The sequence below is a fragment of the Macaca fascicularis genome, chromosome 14 (genome assembly GCF_037993035.2).
Source record: "Macaca fascicularis isolate 582-1 chromosome 14, T2T-MFA8v1.1".
Classification (NCBI taxonomy): domain Eukaryota; kingdom Metazoa; phylum Chordata; class Mammalia; order Primates; family Cercopithecidae; genus Macaca; species Macaca fascicularis.
This window is the reverse complement of record NC_088388.1, coordinates 16,319,063-16,334,664: the sequence shown is the minus strand read 5'-3', so window position 1 is coordinate 16,334,664 and position 15,602 is coordinate 16,319,063. Positions and strand designations below refer to the sequence as shown.

The 15,602-nt window shown below is 47.3% G+C and overlaps 1 long non-coding RNA gene across 1 annotated transcript in view; it reads right to left on the bottom strand.

The window, feature by feature from the left end:
• The window catches only part of LOC141408446 (uncharacterized), a 49,762-nt gene extending 34,204 nt beyond the window's left edge, over positions 1-15,558 (bottom strand). Inside the window, exon 1 of the long non-coding RNA XR_012423219.1 lies at positions 15,467-15,558. This is a non-coding gene — a long non-coding RNA (uncharacterized lncRNA). The remainder of the gene's footprint in view (positions 1-15,466) is intronic.
• Between the last annotated feature and the right edge of the window lie 44 nt (positions 15,559-15,602).

Here is a 15,602-nt window from a genome sequence, read left to right as displayed (position 1 = left end):
ACAGTCTGCAGAACTGTGAGCCAACTAAATCTCTTGTCTTTATAAATTACCCAGCCTAAGGAATACTTACTCTTTGATAGCAATGCAAAAACAGACTAATACAAAAAAATTGGTACCAAGGAGTGGGGCATTGCTATAAAGTTACCTAAAGATGTGGAAGTGGATTTTGAACTGGGTAACAGAGGTTAGAAGAGTTTGGAGAGTTCAGAAGAAGACAGGAAGATGAGGGAAAGTTTGAAATTTCTTAGAAACTGGTTAAAGGGTTGTGACCAAAATGCTAATAGAAATATGGACAATGAAGTCCAGGCTGATGAGGTCTCAGATAAAAATGAGGAACTTATTGGAGAGCGGAGGTCAACAAAGGTCACCCATGTTACACCATAGCAAAGAGTTTGGCTGCTTTATGTTCAGGCCCTAGGGATCTGTGGGAGTTTGAACTTCAGAGTGATGACTTAGGGTATCTGGCAGAAGAAATTTCTAAGCAGCAAAGCATTCAAGATGTGGTATGGCTGCTTCTAACAACCTACAATCAAATGCGGAGACAAAGAAATGACTTAAGATTGGAACTTGTAATTAAAAGGGAAGCAGAGCATAAAAAATTGGAAAATTTGCAGACTAGCCATGTGGTAAAGAAAGAAAAAGCATTTTCAGGAGAGGAATACCAGCAGGCTGCAAAGCAACCACTTCACTTGCTAAAGAGATTAGTGTGACTAACAAAGGAGCCAAGTGCTAATAACCAAGACAATGGGAAAAAGGGCCTTGAAGGCATTTTAGAAATCTTCTAGGTAGCCCCTCCCATCACAGGCCCAGAAGCCTAGGAGGAAAGAACAGTTTCAGGAGCCACTCCTAGGGCACCCGCTGCCCTGCACAGCCTGAGGACACTGTTTCCTGATTCAGGCCTACTCTGGCTACAGCCTTGGCTCAAAGGGGCGCAGGTACAGCTCAACCTGCCACTCTAGAGGGTTCAAGCTGTAAGCCTTAGTGACTTCCACATAAGGTTAAGCCTGTAGGTGTGCAGAATGCAAAAATGAAGGAGGCTTGGTAGCTTCCACCTATATTTCAGAGAACGCATGGAAAGGCTTAGGAGCCCAGGCAGAAGCCTCCTGCAGGGGTGGACCCCGTCCCCCACCGACAGAGATGTTTTACTAGGACAGTGTGAAAGGAAAGTGTGGGGTTGGAGCGTCCACACAAAGTCCCCACTAGAGTACTACCTAGTGGAGCTGTAAGAAGGAGGCCACCACTCTTCAGACCCCCACAATGGTACAGCCAACAGCAGCTTGTATCCTGAGCCTGGAAAAGCCTCAGGCACTCAACTCCAATCCAAGAGAGCGGCCATGGGGGCTGCATCCTGCAAAGTCACAAGGGCAGAGTTTGCAAAGGCACAAGGGCAGAACTTCCAAAGGCCTTAGAGTCCCACTCTTCCATAAGTGTGCTCTGGATGTGGGACATGGTATCAAAGGAGATGATTTTGGAGCTTTAAGATTTCATAACTAACCTGCTGGGTTTCAGACTTGTGTGGGGCCTACTGCCCCTTTCTTCTGGCTGATTTCTCCCTTTTGGAATGAGAATATTTACCCAATGCTGGTAGCACCATTGTATCTTGAAAGTAAATAACTTGTTTTGATTTTACAGGCTGATAGGTAGAAGGAGTGAGTCTCAGATAAAACTTAAACCTTTGGACTTGATGCTGTAACGAGTTAACACTTTGGAAGACTGTTGCGAAGGAATGATTGTATCCTGCAATGTGAGAAGAACATGAGATTTAGAGGGCCGGGGCGGAATGATATGGTTTGGATGTTTGTCCCTTCCAAATCTCATGTTGAAATGTGACCTCCAGTGTTGGAGATGGTGCCTGGTGGGAGGCAGTTGGATTATGGGGGCGAATTCCTCATGAATGATTTAGCATTATCCCCTTGGCAATAAGTGAGTTCTCTCTCCATTAGTTCTTGTGAGATCTGATTTTTTTTTTTTTTTTTTGAGACAGAGTCTTGCTCTGTTGCCCAGACTGGAGTACAATGGCACAATCTCAGCTCACCGCAACCTCCGCCTCCTGGGTTCAAGCAATTCTCCGCCTCAGCCTCCCGAGTAGCTGGGATTACAGGTGCCCACCACCACACTCAGCTAATTTTTGTATTTTTAGTAGAGACAGAATTTCACCATCTTGGCCAGGCTGGTCTTGAGCTCCTGACCTCATGTTCCACCCATCTCAGCCTCCCAAAGTGCTGGGATTACAGGCATGAGCCACCATGCCCTGCCAGATCTGATTGTTTATTGTTTAAAAGAGTCTGAGACCTCCCTCTACTCTCACTCTTGCTCTTGCTTTTGCTCAGTGACGCACCTGCTCCCCCTTTGCTTTCCTCCATGACTGTAAGCTTCCTGAGGCCCCCACCAGGAGCAGATGCCAGTGCTGTGCTTCCTCTGCAGCCTACAGAACCATGAGCCAACTAAACCTCTTTTCTTCTAAATTACCTAGCCTCAAATATTTCTTTTTAGTGATGAAAGAACAGACTATATGGAAGGGAAGGATAATGCCTTTGGTAGGCACATCTCTTGAGCACTATGTGCTTGCGACTGTGTTAAGCAATTTACTTGCACATGCCAGAAACTATCTGTCCTGCCCAAATATTCCATGTGCCCCCCTCTTCAGGAGACTCTGATAGGAAAGCAAAAGTCTACAGGAAAAATCATGCCCTTACCAGAAGATGCCTTTTGCTTTAGAGGGAAATGGGGCAGACAATTTACAACTGGCCTAAAGTGAGTAAGAGAAGCTCTGAAGACAGGACCAGAGGATGAGGCCAAGGCAGGGCTATACATCAGCCAGTGGACTTACTGTGGAAAAGTCACCCAGTGAGAAGGCTAAATTTACCCTCCCCAAGTCCAGCCACCTCTTACCCTGTGTTCCAGTTACTATTGCTACATAACAAATTACCTCACAATTTAGCATCTTAAAATAACCATTTTTATTAAACACCTTTATTCTGTGAGTCAGGAACTTGGGCAGGGTATGGGGTGAACAGTATGACCAGAGGGATGACTTGTCTCTGTTCCATAATCTGGGACCTCAACCAGAAAGACCTGAAGGCAAGGAATGATTTGGTGGCTAGGGCTGTAGTTATCTGGGACCATTTTTCTCATATGATGGGAGACTCAAAGGCTGGGATTAACAACAGAGCACCTACATGTGGTCTCTCCCTGCAGCTTGGCTTCCTCAACGCATGGTGGCCTTGGAGTACTGAGACTTCCTACATAGTGGCCCAGTGCTCCAAGCACCAGTATTCCAGCTACTAAGGCAGAGGAACGTCAAGGAATTTGGAGGCCATGTTTTAAAGACTTCACACCCTGTCTTCCAGGAAGGAGCTAAGCTCAAGGGCATATGCAAAAGAGACTGCAGAGGATCTTCCCCTATCAGGGAATTTCCTGCAGAATCCAATGGCAGAATCTCCCAGGCATAATGATAAGTAAAAGAAGACAGGTGCAAAAGAGTGCTAACTATGTGGTTCCATTTATGCAGCATTCAAGGAAAGAAAAAACGAAGTTCAGAATAGCAGTTACCTGCAGTGGGGGTGCAAAGGGGCACAAGGGAGGGAGCCTTCTAGGCTTCTGGCATGTTCTTTATATTAATACATTTGTGTAACAAATTTATTCATATGTAAAAAATTAATCAACTTATACACTTAAAAGTCATGCATTGACCACACTACGCATTCTCTACTTCAATAAAAATTTTGTAAAGGAATTATCCTCAGGAGGAGAGAAGAGGGAGAACAAAAGAATTATCCTGTCCAGTCAGAGCACCTCACTCTCCATCCCTTCCCCTAGCCAGATTTACATGCCCTAGAAAAGCAGATTCCCAGGCCTCCCAGCTCTGGCTAGTCGATGGAGTGTGGATGCAGCTCTTTGGGGAAGTGTTTTCAGTCCCTCCTCTGCCCTTCTGCTCCAACTTCCTTCTCTGTTTTAGAATCCAAAAGTGCTGGAAGGTGCCAGAACTATCGTGGTTTCATTTCATACCCTCATTTTATGGAGGAGGAAAGCAGGAAGGGGAGTGGTGGAGGGAACTGAATGTGCAGCCAGAGAGGCAGGTGAGGCCCAGACTCCTCTGACAGCCAAGGCAGAACTACAGTCTTAGGGTCTTTCTCTTCCTCTCAGTGAGGCAGAGCCTTCCACTGCCCGTAAGACTGCTTAGCGTGGGCTCTGTGCATCCATGTCTATCCAAACGGGAGTTTCTGGAAGGCAGGAAGGTTTCTCACTTGATAAGCTTCCTGGACCCACCCAGCTGGGTGGGGATTTTCCACAGGGCCCAGGCAGAGGGATAATGCTAGCCACTCCTTGGGGCATGGCTGTGGGCCTGAAAGATTTCACCCCTCCCAGAATTACCAGAAACTGGGGATGGGAAGCTGAGATGCTTTTGCTTTCCAATGAACCTCCCAAGGCTCGAACCAGAAGCCAGCATTTTAAATCCTAAAAGGTGAAGCCCTAACAACCAAGGCTTATCCTGATCTGGCTTTGTCCATCCCCCTACCACCCCGTCTTTCGCAGTCAGCTTCTATTATGGACTGAATGGTGTTCCCCCAAAATTCATATGTTGAAGTCCTGACCCCCAGTGCCTCAGAATGTGAACTATATTTGGAGATAGGGTCATTAAAGAAGTTAAGTTAAAGTGAGGCCCTTATAGGCCAGGCGCAGTGGCTCACACCTGTAATCCCAACACTTTGGGAGGCCGAGGTGGGCAGATCACAAGGTCAGGAGATCGAGACCATCCTGGCTATAGGATGATAGAGACGGTAAAACCCCGTCTCTACTAAAATTACAAAAAATTAGCCGGGCGTGGTGGCAGGCACCTGTAGTCCCAGCTACTCGGGAGGCTGAGGCAGGAGAATGGCGTGAACCCAGGAGGCAGAGCTTGCAGTGAACCAAGATCGCACCACTGCACTCCAGCCTGGGTGACAGAGCGAGACTCCGTCTCAAAAAAAGAAAAAAATATATATATATATTAAGCCCTTATGACGATCCCTAATCCAGTATGATTGGTGTCCTTATAAGAAGAGGAAATTTGGACACACATACACACCAGGAATGTGCAGAGGAGGGCAGGTCAAGAAGTCAGCCATCTGTAAGCCAAAGAAAGAGACCTCAGAAGAAACCAGACCTGCCGATACCTTGCTCTTGGACGTCCAGCTTCCAGAACCATAAGAAAATTAATTTCTGTTGTTTACATCTGTGGCATTTTGTTACAGCAGCCCTAGCAAACTATGCAACTCCCATTTCCTAAATGTTACACATTTTTACACCTGCCTGGGGTGCCTTTCTCTCCCTCCTCCCCTGACCCTCTGAAAAACACCAGCTTCCAGTCCTTCCCTGCCAATTGCTCCATGACATGTCTCTTCAAGTCCTGAGTCAGTGAATTGTGCTACATGGTCTCGCATTGTACACATGTAACCATTATCATCTCTATGACACCATACTTTATCTTCTTGCCAGATCTTGACCCTGGAGACAGGGGCTATTCCTTACTCATCTCCGCATCCCCAACCTGAATAACAAATGGTTTGATAAAATGTCTGCTGGATTGAACTGACTGGAGAATTTGCTGTGTTTCAGCATCCCCTCGCAGGGTCTCTGGCCCTCAGATCCCACATTTCCCCTTCACTGCATCCACCCTGTACCCTGCACAAATGCCAAAAAAGGCTTTAAGGTCAAAAGAATTAGCACTGTCTTAGAAATTGTATAGAGGTGGTCCAGATGGTCCCCAACTTACAATGGTTCAGCGTACAATTTTCTGACTTTAAGATGGTGTAAAAGCAATACACATTCATTAGAAACCATTCTTCAAATTTTGATTTTTGATCTTTGCCCAGGCTAGCAATAAGTGGAAATATGCTCTCCTGTGATGCTGGGCAGCAGGAATGAGCTGCAGCTGTCACTGAGCCACGCTATCACAAGAGCAAACAACTGGTACTGTACAGTATAGTGTGTTGCCAGACGAGTTTGCCCAACTGTAGGCTAATGCCAGTGTCTGAGCACGTTGAAAGTAGGCTAGGCTAAGTTATGATGTTAAGTAGGTTAGGTGTATTAAATGCATTTTCAACTTATGATATTTTCAACTTACAATGGGTTGGTTTATTGGGCACTAACCCCACATCGTAAGGAGCAACTGTATTATAAAACAAAGACTGGGGGAGGGCAATGTTTAACCTGGAGACATGGATTGCTCATGACAACAATGTAGGATGCCAGGGGCTGAACATAGCAAACTTGAGGGGAGGGGAGGTCCCTTCTCACCTATCCAGCACCCCAAAGTTTGAATTAATAGCTCCTTCCCACACTAGGTGAAATCAGCTCTGAGCTGTCTGTGAATCAGAGGAAGTGTGTGTGTGTGTGTGTGTTGGAGAGGACCCGGGGGAGGGATGTATATGTGCATCTTGAGGTGGAAAAATCCCTAAACTCACTTGTGTGGTGAAGCAGGGCTGGAGGTTTCTAGAACCCTAGGGAGGGCACAGCCTTTGACTTTCAGATAGTCCTGGTTAGAAGCCACACTCCTTTGCTGTCAGCTGATAAAGGAGCCAGATGAAAGGGCCCAGCCTAGCTCCTGGCCTTTGGAGCACGTCCTTTATCCATAGGATGCTACTCTTCTCCTGATGTCCATCTTCCCCTAGTGCTGAGCCCAAAGCACAGAAGGCATCCTCTTCCGGCCGGGCTGGCTGGGGTTAACAAGAGAAAGGCAGCTGGTTCCCGAAAACAAAGGGCTGGGTCAATAAATCTCCCGCGGCAGCCATTGATCAGTGAGGGCAAAGGCTTCCGCGGGGAGTGGCCAGCCAGTTTCTCTGAAACTCTAGAATAGAGCCATCCAGGAAAGCAAGGTTGAGGCTTGAAAGGCCCTTAGGTAGGCCTGTCCTGGGGTCAATATCCTCAGAGCACAGGGTCCCTCTCCTCAACCCCAGCACTCTCCAGGATCAGACTCAGACAAAGGGATGGATTTAGATTGAAGTAAATATATGAAAATTCTAGTAATTAGTGATTCCTTCCGAAGAGTATGGTATGGAAAGGGAGGGAAAGAATAACTTTGCAGTGGAGAAATTCAACAAGCGCTACCCCAGCCAGCTGGCCAAGGTTAAAGTTACCAGTGATAAATCACGTTGATAGCATGTACCTTTGATATGATAGATGTATCATAGATAGATGGTACTTTACCTCTAACTTCCAAAAACTCATATACCCAGTCTAATCATGAGAAAAGTATCAGACGGACTCAAATGGAAGGACATGCTACAAAATACCTGACCAAAATGTCTCAAAAACTATCAAGGTCTTCAAAAAACAAGCCTGAGAAACTGTCCCAATCTAAAGGGACCTAAGGAGATATGATGAGTAAATGTATTGCAGTATCCTGAAGAGGATCCTGGAGCAGAAATAGGACATTAGGTAGAAAGTAAGGAAATGTGGATAAAGCATGGACTGTGGTCAACAATACTGTATCGACATTGCTTCATTCGTTGTGACAAATGTATCATACTAATGTTAGCTGTTAACATTAGGGGAAACTGGGGTGAAGTACAGGAGAACTCTCTGTACCATCATTTCTTTTCTGTACATCTAAATCTATTCTAAACAAGCGTATTCGCTTTCAAAATGCTAGCAGTCGATCTGGTGGTGAGATTACAGGCAATTTCTTTTCTTAGTTTTATTTGTCTGTATATTTTTAATTTTTCTTCTTTTTGAGACAGAGTCTGTCTGTGTTGCCAAGGCTGGAGTGCAGTGGCTATGCACAGGCTCGATCATAGCATACTACAGCCTCCAACCCCTGGGCTCAAGCAAGTAAACTGAGTCTGTAGCTGGGTCTGTATTTTTCAAATGGTCTATGAGGAATACGTACCGCTTTTGACATCAGAAAAAAAAAAATCAATCATTACTTTTTTAAAAAAGTAAATGGATGTTGGGCTCTTTGGAGACAGTACTATATACATAAAAGTATAACTAGAGTCATCCTTCGACAGCGACTAAAACCCATTTTATTGGCCGGGCGAAGTGGCTCACACCTGTATTCCCAGTACTTTGGGAGGCTGAGGCAGGTGGATCACTTGAGGTCAGAAGTTCAAGACCAGCCTGGCCAACATGGTGAAACCCCATCTCTACTAAAAATACAAAAATTAGCTGGGCATGGTGGCAGGCGCCTGTAATCCCAGCTACTCAGGAGGCTGAGGCAGGAGAATCTCTTGAACCCCGGGAGGCGGAGGTTACAGTGAGCCGAGATCGTGCCATGGCACTCCAGCCTGGGCAAAAGGAGTGAAACCATGTCTCAAAAAAAAAAAAAAAAAAAAAAAGGCTGGGCACGGTGGTTCATGCCTGTAATCCCAGCACTTTGGGAGGGCGAGGTGGGAGGATCACGAGGTCAGGAGATCGAGACCATATTGGCTAATGCAGTGAAAACCCATCTCTACTAGAAATACAAAAAAAATAGCTGGGCGTGATGGCGGGTGCCTGTGGTCCCAGCTACTCGGGAGGTTGAGGCAGGAGAATGGTGCGAACCCGAGAGGCGGAGCTTGCAGTGAGCAGAGATCGCACCACTGCACTCCACCACTGCACTGGGTGACAGAGGGAGACTCCGTCTCAAAAACAAACAAACAAACAAAACCACTTTATCACTCTGTGCCCAGGCGGTTCTGGCCACCAGGGCCTGGCACTCTCCCCGGGGGAGGGTGGTGTGCTTCTGAACCTGCCAGCATTTTTTCTGTCTATGATGCACTTGCTGGCAGAGGTCAAAGGGCTATCCTGGGTGAGCCTACACTGCTGGCTCGAGAGGCCCAAGGCAAATCAGCCCCAGGAAAATCTCGTCCATCAGCTTCTAGGCCAAGCCTCAGCCTGCTCTGGGTCATCAGTCTGGGAGGCAGGAGGACTGCAAAGGGTCCTCAGTGCTCACCATACGAACAGAAGACAAGACGAGACTTGCTGGGAATGTGTGGTTTGTCTCAGGCACTTTGTCCTGCATCCAGACCTCAAGCAGTCCCATAAAGCTGATTATTTTTGCACTTCTTTTAAAGCTCAGGCTCAGAGAGTCCCCATCTCACAAGAGTCAGAAGCAGGATATAAACTCTGATCTAGTCACTCCAGAGCTGCCCACGAGAAGGACACCTGTCTCTGCCCATCTCGGGAATGTGCCATGACCACAGCAGATGGCTAGACTACGTTTAGGAGACAGGATGCTGGAGAAAGGAAGTGTCAAGCAGTGGGCAGCACCCTTCAGACCTCCCCTGACACCAACCGCTACCACCCCAATACTGAGGGCTCCATGGACAAAGGCCAGCTCGTTCTTGGGCCCAAACACCAGTTGCAGCTCCTGGATCCTGGGAAAAGTGGGAAAGGACCAGCGACTGCTCCCTGGGCTCCACTGCTGTTCCATTCCCAAGGGCATCCTCCATTGTCCTGGTATCCAATTCCTAGGCGGACAGCCCCTCCCCTTGCTGAGGACCTCCGAAGCAGGGCCCAGGAGAAAGATGGTGCTGAGACATTTCTCACCGTAATTGCATTGGGACCAGACTCTTTCTCTCTGAGAGTAAGCAATAAGAACCCCGGGAGGAACAACAACTCAGCTTTCTAACAGGTAGCCTTCTTTTTTTTTTTTTTTTTTTTTTTTGAGATGGAGTCTCGCTCTGTCACCCAACCTGGAGCTCAATGGTGTGATCTTGGCTCACTGCAACCTCTGCCTCAAGCGATTCTCTCACCTCAGCCTCTGGAGTAGCTGGGATTACAGGCGCACATTACCATGCCCAGCTAATTTTTGTATTTTTGGTAGACATGGGGTTTCATCACGTTGGGCAGGCTGGTCTCGAACTCCTGACCTCAAGTGATCCACCCACCTTGGCCTCCCAAAGTGCTGGGATTACAGGCGTGAGTCACTGTGCCCAGCCACAGGTAGCCTCTCTAAAAGGCTTTTTTTTTTTTTTTTTAAGTACAAACACTGAGATGTTGGCTTCAAAGTGGTCCCCTGAAAGGCGGACCTTATTCTAGTGACTTCTCCAGAGCTCATTCAACTCTTCAGAAATTGCCTTCAGGGTGACCTTTGACCAAAATTGGTCAGCCTGCTTGACTGTCCAAAGTATTCCCCAATACGGGTAGCCAAAGAACTTTCAGCTATTTCCAAAATCCAAATCCAGGTTCAAAAGATCAAGACCTGCCCCTCTGAGGCCGCTCCCGAGAACTCTGGGCAGAGTCTGAGAAAGGGCTGCATGGCAGACATATCACTACTTTCTTAGTTGTGTTATTTGTCGGACACCTGCCTTTAGGGCCAAAGCTTGTGTGTGTTGGCTTCCTCTCTCCCTGACTCCCAACAAAGGCTCTGAACCATTCCCCAGATGGTGGCAGAGTGTGGGACATCCTCCTCTGACTTCCCCAGAAGCATGGCCCCCTGCCTCTTCTCCCTCCCAGCACAGAGCCCCTGTGCTGGGATCAGCCCAGGCTCCATTTGTTCCTCTAATGAGTCTTAAGTGTTTGGCTTGGGCTCCTGCCAGTCCTACTCCTACAGAGAGGAGGGAGTGGGAAGAATGGGACAAAGCTCCTGCCAGCTCAGTTCTGCTGGGCCCTGGGCGGACTGGCACAGGGGTTGCCCAGCCCAAACCCACCCAGGGGTGCAGCCAGGCACCCATTTGAGGCCCACAGCCTTTCTTTACCTTCCACTTCAGAGGCTTCCCACAATGCAGAATCCTGGGCATACTTCCTGGGTTGGAATCCTGGGGTGGGGCTCAGGAATGTGCATTTTTAATAAGCACCTCAGGAGATTGTGATGCATAATGAAGATTAAAAACCATTGTTCCAGAAAGTCAATGACAGGGATTCGGCCTGGTTTGTAAAATTGTGTATATGCAGTCCACAGTTGTCAAATTCTCAAATCAGGTCAATAGTCCCCACAACCCTTTAAAAGTTTTTTAAAAACAAGCCCGATGTGGTAGCTCACAGCCTATAATCCCAGCACTTTGGGAGGTAGAAGCAGAAGGATAGCTTGAAGTCAGAAGTTCAAGACCAGCTTGGGCAACATAGCAAGACCCCCCTATACAGATAATTTTAAAAAATAACAATAACTTAGCTAGGCATGGTAACACACACCTGTAGTCCCAGCTACTCAAGAGGCTGAGGCTCAAGGATCACTTGAACCTAGGAGCTTGAGGCTGCAGTGAGCCATGATCATGCCACAGTACTCCAGCCTGGGTGACAGAGCAAGATGCCATCTCTAAAAAAATTAAAAATTAAAACAAAAGGCTAAGAAGCACTAGTAAATGAGATGATTCCTAAGTTCAGTTGTAGCTATGACCTGCTACAACTTGGTGACCCTGTTCAGGCCCCCCATCAGGGCAAGCCCCCAGGACACTCTCCTTTTACCAAACCTCAGGGAAAGATGAGGCTGGCCTTGAAAAAGGCTGGCAAGTCTGGGGAGACCAGGATGACATAGAACTAGGCTGAGGGATAACAGGATGGCAATGGCCATGGGCTTGGGTAAGAAATGACACAGCTTAGGGGAAATTCTAGAATACCTGGGCTGAAAGGACCCTTAGGTATCAATGAAGGCAAACCCCTGGCAAGAGGGGTAAACTTTTACCAATATCAGGTTCTCGCTCTCTGGCCACAGTACCAGTATCAGGTCCTCACTCTCTGGCCACAGAGCTAAACTACATTTCTCACTCCCCTGCAGTTGGCAGAGGTAATGAGTTGAATTCTGCCCAATGGAATGTGGATCTCTGCTATGGTCTGGATGTTTGTATCTCCCCAAAATTCATATATTGAAGTCCTAGCCCCTAAGGTGACAGATGTAGGAAATGGAGCCTTTTGGGAGGTAATTAGCTCATGAAGGTAGAACCCTCATGAATGGGATTAGTGTCCTTCCAAGAGACCCCAGAGAGCTCCTTTGCCCTTTCCACCATATGAGGACAGTGAGAAGGCACTATCTATGAACCAGGATGGGTCATATGGTTTGGCTCTGTGTCCCCACCCAAATCTCATCTTGAATGGTACTCCCGTAATTCCCACGTGTTGTGAACGGGACTCAGTGGGAAGTAACTGCATCACGGGGGCAGTTTCTCCCATACTGTTCTCATGGTAGTGAATACGTCTCACGAGATCTGATGGTTTGATAAGGAGAAACCCGTTTTGCTTGATTCTCATTCTCTTCTCTTGTCTGCCACCATGTGAGATGTGCCTTTCACCTTCTGCCATGATTGTGAAGTCTCCCCGGCCACACGGAACTATAAGTCCAATAAACCTTTCTTTTGTAAATTGCCCAGTCTCAGGTATGTCTTTATCAGCAGTGTGAAAACGGACTAACACAATGGGTTCATATGAAAAGGCCCTCACCAGACATCAGATCTGCCAGTGCCTTGATTTTGGACCTCCAAGCCTCTAGAACTATGGGAAATAAATGTTTGTTGTCTGTAAGCCAACCAGCTTAAGGTATTTTGTTACAGCAGCCCAAATGGACTAACAACAGAAAATGTGTACCAAGAAGTAGGGTGCTGCTATAACAAATACCTAAAATGTGGAAGAGGCTTTGGAATTGGGTAATGAGTAGAAGCTAGAATTCTGAGATGAATGCTAGGAAAACAAAATCTACATTGCCATAAACAGACTATTAAAGGTGATTCTGGTAAGGGCTCAGAAAAGGGGTGCTACAGAGAGAGCCTCAATCTTCTTAGAGATCACTCAAGTGGTTATGATCAGAATGTTGCTAGAAATACAGATGGCAAAGGCTGTTCTGATGAGGTCTTAGATGAAAATGAGGAACATCTTATTGAAAACTGGAGGAGAGGCCGGGCGCGGTGGCTCAAGCCTGTAATCCCAGCACTTTGGGAGGCCGAGACGGGCGGATCACGAGGTCGGGAGATCGAGACCATCCTGGCTAACATGGTGAAACCCCGTCTCTACTAAAAAAAATACAAAAAACTAGCCGGGCGAGGTGGCGGGCACCTGTAGTCCCAGCTACTCGGGAGGCTGAGGCAGGAGAATGGCGTAAACCCGGGAGGCGGAGCTTGCAGTGAGCTGAGATCCGGCCACTGCACTCCAGCCTGGACGGCAGAGCGAGACTCCGTCTCAAAAAAAAAAAAAAAAAGAAAACTGGAGGAGAGATGACCCTTGTTAAAAAGCGGCAAAGACATTTGGCTTTTGTTCATGTCCTACCGTTTTGTGGAAGGTAGAACTTGTGAGCAATGAAATAGGATATTTGGCTGAAAAAATTTCTAAGCAAAGTGTTGAAGGTGCAACTTGGCTCTTCTTAAATGCTTGTAGTAAAACACAAGAAAACAAACTCTAAAGATGGAATTTTTCGTCAAAAGAGAAGCAGAACTTAAAGATTAGGAAATGTCTCAGCCTATTCATATTGTAAAAAATGAGAAAGTGTGTTCAGGCATTTGCTACAGATACTAGGATGAATCAGACATGTGCTATTCACCAAGACAATAGAAAAATGGACCCAAAGGCATTTCAGAGATTAGAGGGGCTGCCCCTTTCATCACAGGCCTAGAGTGCCAGGGCCTAAGGGAGAATGATTTCAAAGGAGGAGCCACAGGCCTCCATAGGCCCTCAGTGCTCACTGTCCAGCATCACCTCAAGGCTCTGCTCCCTGCATTCCAGTGTAGCCCTCCTCACCATCCCAAGTTCAGCTCCAGTGGCCACCCTCCTCCCACCTGTGAAGGACATAGGTGGTAAATTTTGGTGGCATCCGCATGGTGCCATCTCAGCCAGTATACAGAGTATACGTGTTGTGGGGACATGGTTACCTTCACCTAGATTTCAAAGAATGCCCCAGAGAGACTAAGAGGCCAGGCAAAGAACCACCGCAGGGGCAGGGCCACTGCAGAAAGCTTCGATGAGGGCAATGCCCATCGGAGCCACAGAGATAGGGCTACCTTACAACCCAGACCAGTGGGGCCACCAGTGCATGATCCCAGCCCAAGATAGCTATAGCTGCACAACCCAGGCACAGAGCCTCCACAGAAAATGGGACAAGACAGAACTGCCATGGAGGCAGGACCACCACCCCAGTGGGACCAGAAGACAGGACCTCTCTACCCCTGTGGACTTTGAGGGCAGAACCTCAAGTCAAAGATGACTATTCTCCAGCCTTAAAGTTTTATACTTGCTAGGGATCTGTTACCCCTTCCTTCTTGCCCATTTCTCCCTTTTGGAATGAGAATGTCTATCCTCTGCCTACATACCCCACCAGTGTATTTTGGAAGCACATATTTCACATGTTCACAGCTGGAGAACATTTTGTCTCAGGATGAATTGCACTTTGAGTCTCATCCATATCTGCCTTTTTTTTTTTTTGAGACAGAGTCTGTCACCCAGGCTATAGTGCAGTGGCACAATCTCAGCTCACTACAACCTCCACCTCCAAGGTTCAAGTGATTCTTGTGCCTCAGCCTTCTGAGTAGCTGGGACTACAGGAACACACCACCATACCTTTTTTTTTTTTTTTTTTTTTTTTGGTATTTTTAGTAGACATGGGGTCTTACCATGTTGGCCAGGCTGGCCTTGAACTACTGACCTCAAGCGATGCACCCACCTTCCCAAAAGTGCTAGGATTACAGGTGTGAGCCACCATGCCCGGCATTAAATAATATTAAGATGAGACTTCAGATGGGTAGAAAGCCAAGGTCTGAATGTGCCCAACATTTGTTAAATGTTGTTGAATTCCTAACCTCTACGGTGCTATTAGGAAGAGAGGCCTTTTCCCAGCACAGTGGCTCAGGCCTATAATCCCAGCAGTTTGGGAGGCCAAGGTGGGCAGATGACTTGAGGTCAGGAGTTCAAGATGAACCTGGCCAAGATAGTGAAACCCCGTCTCTACTAAAAATACAAAAACTAGGTGTGGCCGGGCACAGTGGCTCACGCCTGTAATCCCAGCACTTTGGGAGGCTGAGGCAGGCAGATAACAAGGTCAGGAGATTGAGACCATCCTGGCTAACACAGTGAAACCTCGTCTCTACTAAAAATACAAAAAAAATTAGCTGGGCATGGTGGCAGGTGCCTGTAGTCCCAGCTGCTCAGGAGGCTGAGGCAGGAGAATGGCATGAACCCGGGAGGTGGAGGTTGCAGTGAGCAGAGATTGCGCTACTGCACTCCAGCCTGGGCAACACAGCAAGACTCCATCTCAAAAAAAAAAAATTAGCCAGGTGTGGTGGTGGGTGGCTGTCATCCCAGCTACTGGGGAGGCTGAGGCAGGAAAATCACTTGAACCTGGGAAGTGGAGGTTGCACTGAGCCGAGATCGCACCACTGCACTTCGGCCTTGGTGACAGAGCAAGACTCTCTCAAAAAACAACAACAACAACAACAACAAAGGGAGATGTTTTGTTCATGAGGTTGGAGGTCTCACAAATAGGATTAGTGCCCTTATAAGACAGGCCCCAGAGAGCTCCCTTGTCCCTTCTACCATGTGAAGATGCAGCAAGAAGGCACTCTCTATGCACCAGAAAACAGGTACTCACCAGACACTGAATCTGTCAGTGCTTTGTTCTTCAGCTTCCTGGCCTCCAAAACTGTGAGAAACAAGTGTCTGTTGTTTATAAGCCATCCAAGTATACAGTGTTTTGTTACAGCAGCCTGAATGGACTCAGAGTGTCT